Below are 9,955 nucleotides of genomic sequence, written 5' to 3'. Positions count from 1 at the left end.
CCTTCATGTATGTCTGTGCATGCCATGCATACAGTGCTTGCCAGAAGTAAGTGTTGGTTCCCTTGGGACTGGTTCTGCAGATGTTTGTTTGTTAGCTGCTATATAGGTGCTAGGGATCAAACTGGGTACTCTGGAAGAACAGCTAGTGCTCTTAACCACTGGAGAACCATTGCTCCAACCCCCTAGTCTATGGTTCTTCGGGGGACCATTGTTAGCCAAAGTGGCTTAACTTCCTTGAAGTGATCTACATAGACTTACATGTAGTATGTATTCTTTTAGGTAATGTAAAATAATATGATTTTTTGAGGCTTTATCAAGCAACCTTGGTGTTATTTTCCCTCATCCTTCCTTCTCCATCGTTTTGACTTCCCTTCCTCCTGCCTAGTTGGGTTTCCCTTGCCATTTTCCCTTTTCCTACCTCATATCTCCTCTACTTGCCCACTTAAGCCACTGCTCCATTCTAATAACCTAATGGACCTTGAACATTGCTGAGCAAGTATCTGTGGAGTAGGATACCGAGTCCTTGGGGCAATTGCTAAAGGAGTGGTAGAGCTGAGTCATAAGAGTCAGAAACATTTTTAGGTTTAGGTTTTATGAGGATTCTCCGTACAGATTTCTAGAGAGGCTGCACCAGTTTACATTCCCACTAATAATGAATGACAAGTCCTCTTTTTCCAAATCTTTGGCAGCTTTTCACCCCAGTCAGAATGGCCATGATCAACAAAACAGCTATTGTATTTTTCCAAATAGTAATAAGGCAGAATTGCTGCTTTTCACCTGCTTGTTTGGTGTGAGTATGGTACTTTCAAATGCTGCAGGTGGTAAGCATTGATGAGCAGTACCTGTTATGTGTATAACAGACGGAAGTTCAGTTTTGTGCCATTAAGGAAAACAAAATGTCTTTATTCGTTATTTGCATTGTCTGCTGTGACATTGACTCTGTGTCTGCTCAGGACTCTGCCAGTAGAACTCTATTTCTTAGCTAGCTCTGTATGCACAGCACAGTTTTCCGCCACATCAGTGTATACATCACTCCTATGAAAGAGATTTTATTTTCTTCCTCACATCTGTTTCTAGGTCTTTCATTTATATGATTAGGAAATTATTTCCTTCCGTTTCCTTTGTTGATGCAAAAGAGAGAAATAATTAGCAATTAATGGTTTGTCTATTTATGACATAAGCTAGTTCCCTGATTTCACTAAATGAACCTTCTTGCCTTTAGTCATCTTCTGAAAGGAACCACATCAGATTCAAAATGCAAGTGCATTTATTTAGATTTAGACTGTTTGCTGGAGAAAAGCAAGATTTGTAAACCATGACAGTTGTCCTCATGATGATATGATGTGGTTAGTAAGGAGTTAAATGTTACTAATTCAACCAAGGACTGCTTTCCCTTTTCTTAAAAACAAGGTTCTACAAATGATAAGTTTGAAGTGTTCTTACATTGCTGAAGAAAAATATGTAAGTTCAGCAGAATTTCAGAAAAAGCCGATTCGGCCTTATATGCATACACTGCCTGTGTCTGGGATGGTCTCTGTAGCTTATCAGTTTATCCTGATGCAAAGGAGGAACACACGAAGGGGTCCAGGGTCTTTCATAGGATCTTTAGCTTATCACTATCTACAAAGCACCTGGTTGAATCAAAATCTGTAGGGTGTGTGTGTGTGTGTGTGTGTGTGTGTGTGTGTGATGTGCATATGTGTGTGTGAATTAGTTTCTATCATTTGGTAAATTAGAAACTTTCTTAAATTTTATAATTGTTTTTAATTTGTTTTATTCATCTCTGTTCAAGAATACTTAGTTTTGCAACATATAAATTAATATGGTGAGTGTTGACTTTTTTTTTTTTCTTATTTTTTTGCTCCTTGGCAGTGTTTAGTTAGAACAAACCCTGAGTTTAGTTTTATTTGACTTAAGTTCAGCATTCCCAGTAGCATTAATAAAATTCATATTACTGTATTTATTTAGGAAAAATATTTGGAATATCAACAATGAATAGATATGTCAGAGTAAGACCAAGAAAATTATATCATATATATTCTTTAGTGAGAAGGCAATAAAATAAATCAAATCATATATTTTAAGACAGTAGTTGTGATGCATATCTGTAATCCCCAGTTTGTGCAGGATTGAGGCAGGACAGTCACAAGAGCAAGGGCAATTTGGGCCACATAGTTAATAGCCTGAGCTACAAGAGTAATATCAACTGTTGTCATCTAAACCGAGGACTGGGAGTGCAGCTCAGTAGCTGAGCCCTTGTCCAGCATATATACATATTCCTAGATTTGATCTTCAGTATGACCCCAAGTAAATAAAACAGACAACAACATTTTGTATTTATGTATATACTTACATATATATTTTGGGTAGCAGTTTCAAATTAAGGAAAGAAAATTTTTACAGCTTATTAACATTCGGAATTTGTCAAAATTCACCAGCAAGAATACCATACAGTGTCTCTTTAGAAGATTAGAATTAGAAGATTAAAGTACCACTTTAAACTGCTGAGATTTTAAAATCTCATTTTTTCCTACTCTGCAGCTAGTAGTCAAATTGCTGATAAATTTCAGTGTGTGTTTGACTAGCAAAGATTACAGCAAACTTGTGAAGGGCTTTTCTTTTGTAGACTGTTGGTGAACAACCTGTCCATTGTCAAAATTATATAATACAGGGTTAATTTGAAGTCATGTGACATTGTGGCTCATTTTTATTAAAAGCAACTTCCAAATTTTTAACTGAAACTAGTGTATTAATATAAATATGTCGTTGATTGTGGTTTATGTGTTTTGACTTCAAAAGCTAAAGGAAAAATTTTCTATGAATTTCAGTCTATAGAAAATGAAAAAAATCTTAATTTTATGGGGCAATCATAAACAGTACATTAGGTTTTCTCTAATAACATGTACCATTAAAAAACTTCATTATGGTGTATTCTATGATCTTTATATCACAATGAGAAAGGAAAAAGATTATTAAGTATGAGATTTCCTGGCATTTTTACCTGTTGTGGCCTCTGTCGTGTCAGAAGTACAGTACATTGACTTCTGGAGTAGCTGCCAGACAGGAGCAGCCTGTGTCAGTGTGTGACCACCTCCTGTAACTGCAAGCACTCCCTGAAGCCAGTCTGTGTGGCAGAGTCCTAGATGAGGTCTTCATGGGTGCTGACCATAAAAAGTTCATCAAAGTAATGAGGCGAGGAGAGCGCTTGGTGCTCATGGGCAGAGCTCAGCACCAAGGAGTGTGAACTGGCTCCAGCTGTGACAATAAAACAGCAGGTGGCTGCTGTCATTAGGGTGGCAGATGAGGCAGGGGACTCACATTCAGCCCACAAAACTCTCATTTGTTAGCCATCGCCACTGTACCATGCAAAATAGCTTCCATCTCAGTCAATTTTACTTTGCAAAATATTATACATAGCCCTAGAAGATTAGAGCTCTGAGCACACAGGTCTCCTTCCCTCCCACTGCCTCCCTCCACTCTATTCTCTGTGTTTCCTCTCTTCTGTCCGTTTACTCACCCCACCCTCCCTTCTTTCCTTCACCATTTGTGCCCCAAACTCCTGTTGGTCAACTCATTGGACGCTCAGTAAAGGTCTTACAGTTAGAGAGGAAAGTTGGTGTCATTTTTCTCATCAGGCAGTAATTGTTACTTGGTATTTCAGGCTGTATACTCTGTTGAGACCCTTTCTTTGGATCCACTTTTTCTTGTCCTCCTCTGTAAAGAACTTAGAATCATAGTAAAAGAAAGAGAAGAAAAATAGTAGAGTTGTCAGAGGGTTTTTATTTATTTATTTTTTTTAAACAAGTTGATTGATTGAGGAGCTAGCTTACAGATTCCAGAATTTAGTGGTGCTTTCTGAGTTTCAGTTTAAAAGTGAAAAGCATGGCATTGTTTTAACAATAGATGGTTGTATGACATTTTAGTATACTTTATGATTGAAAGCATGACTGTAGGCCAAGATTTAATAGGAAAACTTGGACTAATAGACACCGTTAATTTTAATATAGTAGGGAGGGGAAATTAAAGAAGTCTGATAGTAACTGGATAAAGAAAGCATCTAATTTTAATGAAAATTGGATTGTGTGATATTCCATTGCCTTTCTTGTCCACTCTTTAAAGGAACACAGACCTAAATTAATTGAGCACAGTGTTGTGAAAACAATCCATTCTATGCGAGCTGATAGAAAAAAACCATTGCAGATAACATTTAGCCTTCAGCAGATAGGTTAATTATTTTTGCAGACTGTCCATCACTGTGTCTATAGCTATTATCTAGAATATATTTAAATATTAATAAATTATTTAATATAAATAATATTTAAGTATATTATATAAATGTTGGCTTATACTGGCTTGCACACATTAATTCTTATTCTGTATATTACTCATTTAAACAGTGAATGCTTTTGGTTTTCTGGTGTCTCCAGATTGGTTCATTGGATTTGGTTTCTGTTACATGGTTGCTTATGATATATCTCTATTATTTCTTTTGAGTATTTTCTTATTTGTGCATCAGAAGCTCTTCCAGCCTTGGTATCAGCTTTCATTGACCAGGAATGCTAGATCCTTCTAATGGAGTACTATATGTATAAATCTTGCTCTTCCTGTGGGGTGAATTCATTACCTTAGAGTTTTCTTTCAGTGAATTCTATTTCTCACAGAATTGTTTACAACACATTTTCCATCTTATTTCCTTAAAAGGAAAAATTATATCTTATTCAAAATCTTACCACTGTTTTCTGTGTCCTTCACAAACTGTGAGCAACCTTCCAGCTTTATTCCTTGTCCCATCTGTGCTTCATCATGGTATGCATGCAGTGTTCTTAAACCAATTACCTTTTCTCACAGTGTCTTTCTGCTGGGAATGTGTGCCTTTTTTTGGAGAACCCTAGTTGTCATTGAACCTCACTTTTTCTTCAAGAGTAGCCTTAATTCTTATTACCTATTTTATAATTGTCAGTTAAAAAAGAAAACTTCTTGTTTTTTGTTTTTGGCTTGGTATGTGAAATCTGAAATGAATGCCTAAATGAGTGATAAGGTAGGTTCTTTCTCAGTTGAGCGTAAGTGATATGCTCTTCAAATGATCTCTTTAAAAATAATCTGCTTTCCTTTTCTATAGATTTGTTTCTCCTGGATATTTGATGCCAGTAAGATCCTATAGCATATGGTGTTTGGATCTTTTCACAATTCATACATATTATATGTGGCATGCGTGGCTACTTCTTATGTCTTGCTAGTTCCACACTGTAAGGATGTAGCACAGTTTATCCATTCAGCATTTTGCGGATATCTGGGCTCTTACTGCTTTCAGGCATCATAGCTTACACTACTGTAAACTGTGTGTTAGTGTTGTATGGGCACAAGGTTTTTGAAGCCCGTGGATCTGTATCTGAAAGTGGGATTGCTGGTTCGTGTGATAATAGTGTTTAGCTTTGCTGTAGCCACTAATGGCTTTCCACAATGGCTGTGCCATTTTTTTTGTCCTCTCTAGTAGTATACCCTACTTAACATGGTCTTTTAAAATGTATAGGCAATCTAGTGAGTTTGAATGAGGTGTCCCTTTTGGAGGTTTGGGGTGGATTTCCCTGAAGATGAATGGATTTAATTTACTCATTGTCTGTTTTGTATCTTCTACAGAAAATTATGTTTCAGGTACTTTGCTGACTTTTAATTTGAGTTGTATTTTTATTGTTTAGTTTTTGTTTCTATATAAACCTTTATGTATGATGTGTTGTGGTGATATATTGTGTACCCTAATAAAGCTTGCCTGAGGTTCGGAGGACAGAGCCAGCCACTAAATTAGACATAGAGGCCAGACAGTGGTGGCACACCCCCTTAACCCTACCACTCAGGATCTCTGTGAGTTCAAGGCCACACTGGAAACAGAGCCAGGCAGTGGTGGCACACACCTTTAATCTTAGCACTGGGAAGCACACATACCTTTAATCCCAGGAAGTGATTTCTGGGCAGAGAAATGTTTATAAGGCGTGAGGAAACAGGAACTTTCTTTAGGCTGAGGATTTTGTAGAGGTAAGAGCTAGTGGCTGGCTGTTCTGCTTCTCTGATCTTTCAGCTTTCACCCTGATATCTAGCTCTGGGTTTTTTTTTAAAAGATCATCTAAGATTTGAACAACAACATGTATTTATTTTTAATATATATTTACTATATATATATTCATTTCTAAGTATTTAAATGTTCAGGTTTTATGTTTCTTAATTATTTTTCCCCTTCAGTTGACTGTTTTGGTCTTTTGGTTTGTCTAACTTGTGGAGTGCCAGTATTTATAGTATTTTTCAAAATTCTTATTTTTGTAAATTTAGTATTAGTGTATTTAGTATTTTTAGTATTTTTTTATTCACAAGTTTTAGTCTTCTTGTTCTTCCTGCCCCCACCTCCATAATAATCATTGTGAATTTGTACATTCTTAATTTTTTTCTCATAACCAACTTAGAGGTTTTTTTTTTACGTGTTTCTTTTTTTTTTCTATTTTGGTAAATTTTTATTTCAGTATTCTGGCTTTTACTTTTTTCTTGATCTTTTGTGTTTTGTTTCTTTTTCTAGTTATTTAAGATGGTAAAAGTTATGTTTTTCTTTTTAAATATAGATGCTTACAAATAAGAATTTTTCTCCAACTTCCAATCCCTTTTTTGGTGGAGGTGATCTTAGCCAGGTCATGCCATGCTATGCAAGCCTTCTGTCCTCTTCCTTACCTGGGCCACATAAGTTTTAATGCTTTCATTTTTTATATTTTCATTTATGTTTTTATTTTCTTTTTTGATCCACTGCTTATTTATGAGAATATTCTTTAATTGGTATATTCTAGTTAATTTCTTTTTAAAGATGTGTGTGTGTGTGTGTGTGTGTGTGTGTGTGTGTGTGTGTGTGTTTGTGTGTGTGTGTGTGAGGGGCCAGAAGAGGGCATTGGGTCCCCTGGAATGGGAGTTATAGGCAGTTGTTGTAAGCCTCCTGCCTTGGGTGCTGGGAACCAAGCTCCCATCCTATCCTATTAAAAAATGAATCATGCATTGTCAACTGTTGAGCCAGCTCTCCAGAACTTTATTTTACAAATTGTTGAGTTTAACATAGAGTGCTTCTGTGATTGCAATCTTGAGCACTCTGTGGGCTTGTTTCATTGTGGCAGTCTTGGGGGTCTGTGCTGTGTATTGGATATTGTTTCGAATGTGCGGGATGTTTTGTTCAAAGTGGGGAGGGGAGAGTTTAAGCTTCTTAAAGTTTATTGTTTGAATTTCTGCTTCTCAATTCAGTTCTGTCAGTTTTTGCTTTTCTTGTTAGGTGTACAAATACGTTTTTATTGTTTTCCATTCTTTTTCCACCTTTTCATCATTAAAATTACCTTTCACTTTTTTCAGTAACCGTCTTTGTCTTAGTAATCTGTTTTGTATAGTACTAGTGTATCTCTACGTTGTATACTAGCATATCCATATTGTTTACTAGCATATCCATGATGTGTATACTATTGTATCCATGTTGTGTATACTAGTGTATCCATGATGTGTATACTAGTGTATCCATGATGTGTATACTATTGTATCCATGTTGTGTATAGTAGTGTATCCATGATGTGTATGCTAGTGTATCCATGTTGTGTATACTAATGTATCCATGTTGTGTACACTTAAGTATCTATGTTGTATACTAGCATATCCATGTGTATACTAGCGTATCTATGCTGTGTACTAACATATCCATGTTGTATACAGAGATAGGAGCTGATGAAGAGGCCATGGTGTAGTGCTGCTTACTAGCTTGCTCCACATGACTTGTTCATCCTGCTTTCTGACAGCATCCAGGTCCACCAGCTTAGAGGTAGCACTGCCATAGTGAGCGAGGTCCTACCACATTAACCATCAAAACAGTGCCCCATAGGCTTGCCCCCATGCCGTATCTGGTGAGCTCATTTTCGCAGTTGAGAACCTAGGTCCTCATGCTTATAAGGCAGGTATTTCATACTGAGTGAGTCATCTCTCCAGCCCCTGCAGTATCTTTATTTTAAAGTACGTTCTCATATCTCTGCATTTGGTTTGTAGTGTTTAAGCCTGTTCTTCACACTTGACTATTAACATGTTGGACTCATGTTGTTCACACTTGCCTTTTGGTGGCCATTCTTCCTTGTGCCTCCTTTGTTTCTCCGTTTCACTATATACTATTTTATTTTGTAAGTTATGCTGGCATTTTCTTATTTATCGATTTAATTCTATTTGTAGTTCCATATATATATATATATATATATATAAAATGTATGAGTATGTAATATATATTTATATATAATTTATATATGCATGTAAATTTTATGTATTTAAATTTTCTTAATTTTTACCCAGGGGATGACAGTAAACATTATAACTTACGTTATTACAGTTTGTTGAATACCAAATTAATTTCAACTGTGCAAAGCTTTGCTCCTGTGTAGGTTCATTCTCCCTCTATTTTATTACTGTGATTCAATTTTTTATACATTTTATGTTCCATTGTAATTGTTACTCTAAGTTGGTATCTTTCAACCCAGCAAGAAATAAAAGAGGTAGAAATAAAAGATAATTTTGTATTTTCTCATCATTTATCCAGGTAATCTCCATTAATAGTGTCTTTCTTTTCTTCATTTGTAAGTAAATTTCTGCCTGTTTCCTTTCAATATTAACCTGGAGGATTATCTTTACTATTTCTTGTAGGGCTGATTGGCTGACTATGAATTTTTTGACTTTTGTTTATGTGACTCTGCCTTCACATCTCTTTGTGTTTGCATCTGTATTTTTGGGTTTATACAGAAATCTTGGTTCATTTCTATGTGTGTGTGTAGTAGTACTTTGAGTATGATTTCTTTTTGTTTTGAATAGTTTTGAGGCTAAGTCACCTGCTAATGTTTTTTTGTTTAGCTTTTCGAAACAGGGTTTTTCCGTGTAGTTTTGGTGCCTGTCCTGGATCTTGCTCTGTAGACCAGACCAGGCTGGCCTCAAACTCACAGAGATCCATCCTCCTGGCTCTGCCTCCCAAGTGCTGGGATTAAAGGCATACACCTCAGCCTCCTGGCTGTCACCTGTTCATTTTGATGAACATGCCTACTAATCTAATTAAACGATAGTTTTCCTGTTGCTGTTTTCATAGGTCCTTTCCTGTGTTTGACATTGGTAGTTTAATTATGTTGACTGTCATTCTGGATCCTGTTGAATGTTTAAGTTTCTTGGATGTTGCAAATGTTGTTTTACATGAATGTTACATTTTTCCTACTAGCCCCGTATGTTTTCTCATCCTACCCTTCAGAACTATCGTCTTATGGTTGGTAATGTTCCTTTTTCTGTGGTTCACACCCCACCCCAACTTCTTCTTTTGGTCCTTTTTCATCTTTTCAGTCTAGAGTGAAAACCTTTATGTTTACTGATTGTCTTTTTCTCTTTCCTTCTTTCTTTCTTCTTCCTTCCCTCCCTCCCTTTTTTTTGTGATTTTTCATTTCTTCTCCTGATCTTGGTAAGTTTCTTATTTAGTTTTTCTGCTTTTCAGTTACAATGACTTCATATTTGGTTCTCTGACATATCTCTTTGCTGATAGTCTCCATTTGTTGTTTATTGTTCTAATAGTTCCCCTGTTATTCTTTTCTTTGAACATGAAATAGTTAAGGAGGTTATTTTCTTGTAGCAGTTCCTTGAGTAGGGTTCTACAGGGATAGCTTGCACACAGATGTTTTCAACAGTTTAGTTTTCACTAATGTTCAAGTCATATTCTAACCAGACATGTTTGATAGTTCCTCTTCCCACGTACTTGACAGGACATTGGGTTGTTCTTCTTTTTACTTTCTCCTGTTTGTATTAACTATTCCAAAGAATCCCATTTTTGGATTTCATTAATTTTTTGAATGCTTTTGGCCATGTTCTTGTGGCCTTATATGTCTTGTTTTCCTCAGTGCTGAAGGTTTCTGGAGGTCCTCTGTTCATCTTAGAA

The sequence above is a fragment of the Peromyscus eremicus genome, chromosome 19 (assembly GCF_949786415.1).
Source record: "Peromyscus eremicus chromosome 19, PerEre_H2_v1, whole genome shotgun sequence".
NCBI lineage: Eukaryota > Metazoa > Chordata > Mammalia > Rodentia > Cricetidae > Peromyscus > Peromyscus eremicus.
The sequence above is the reverse complement of the archived record's forward strand: the minus strand, read 5'-3'. Positions refer to the sequence as shown.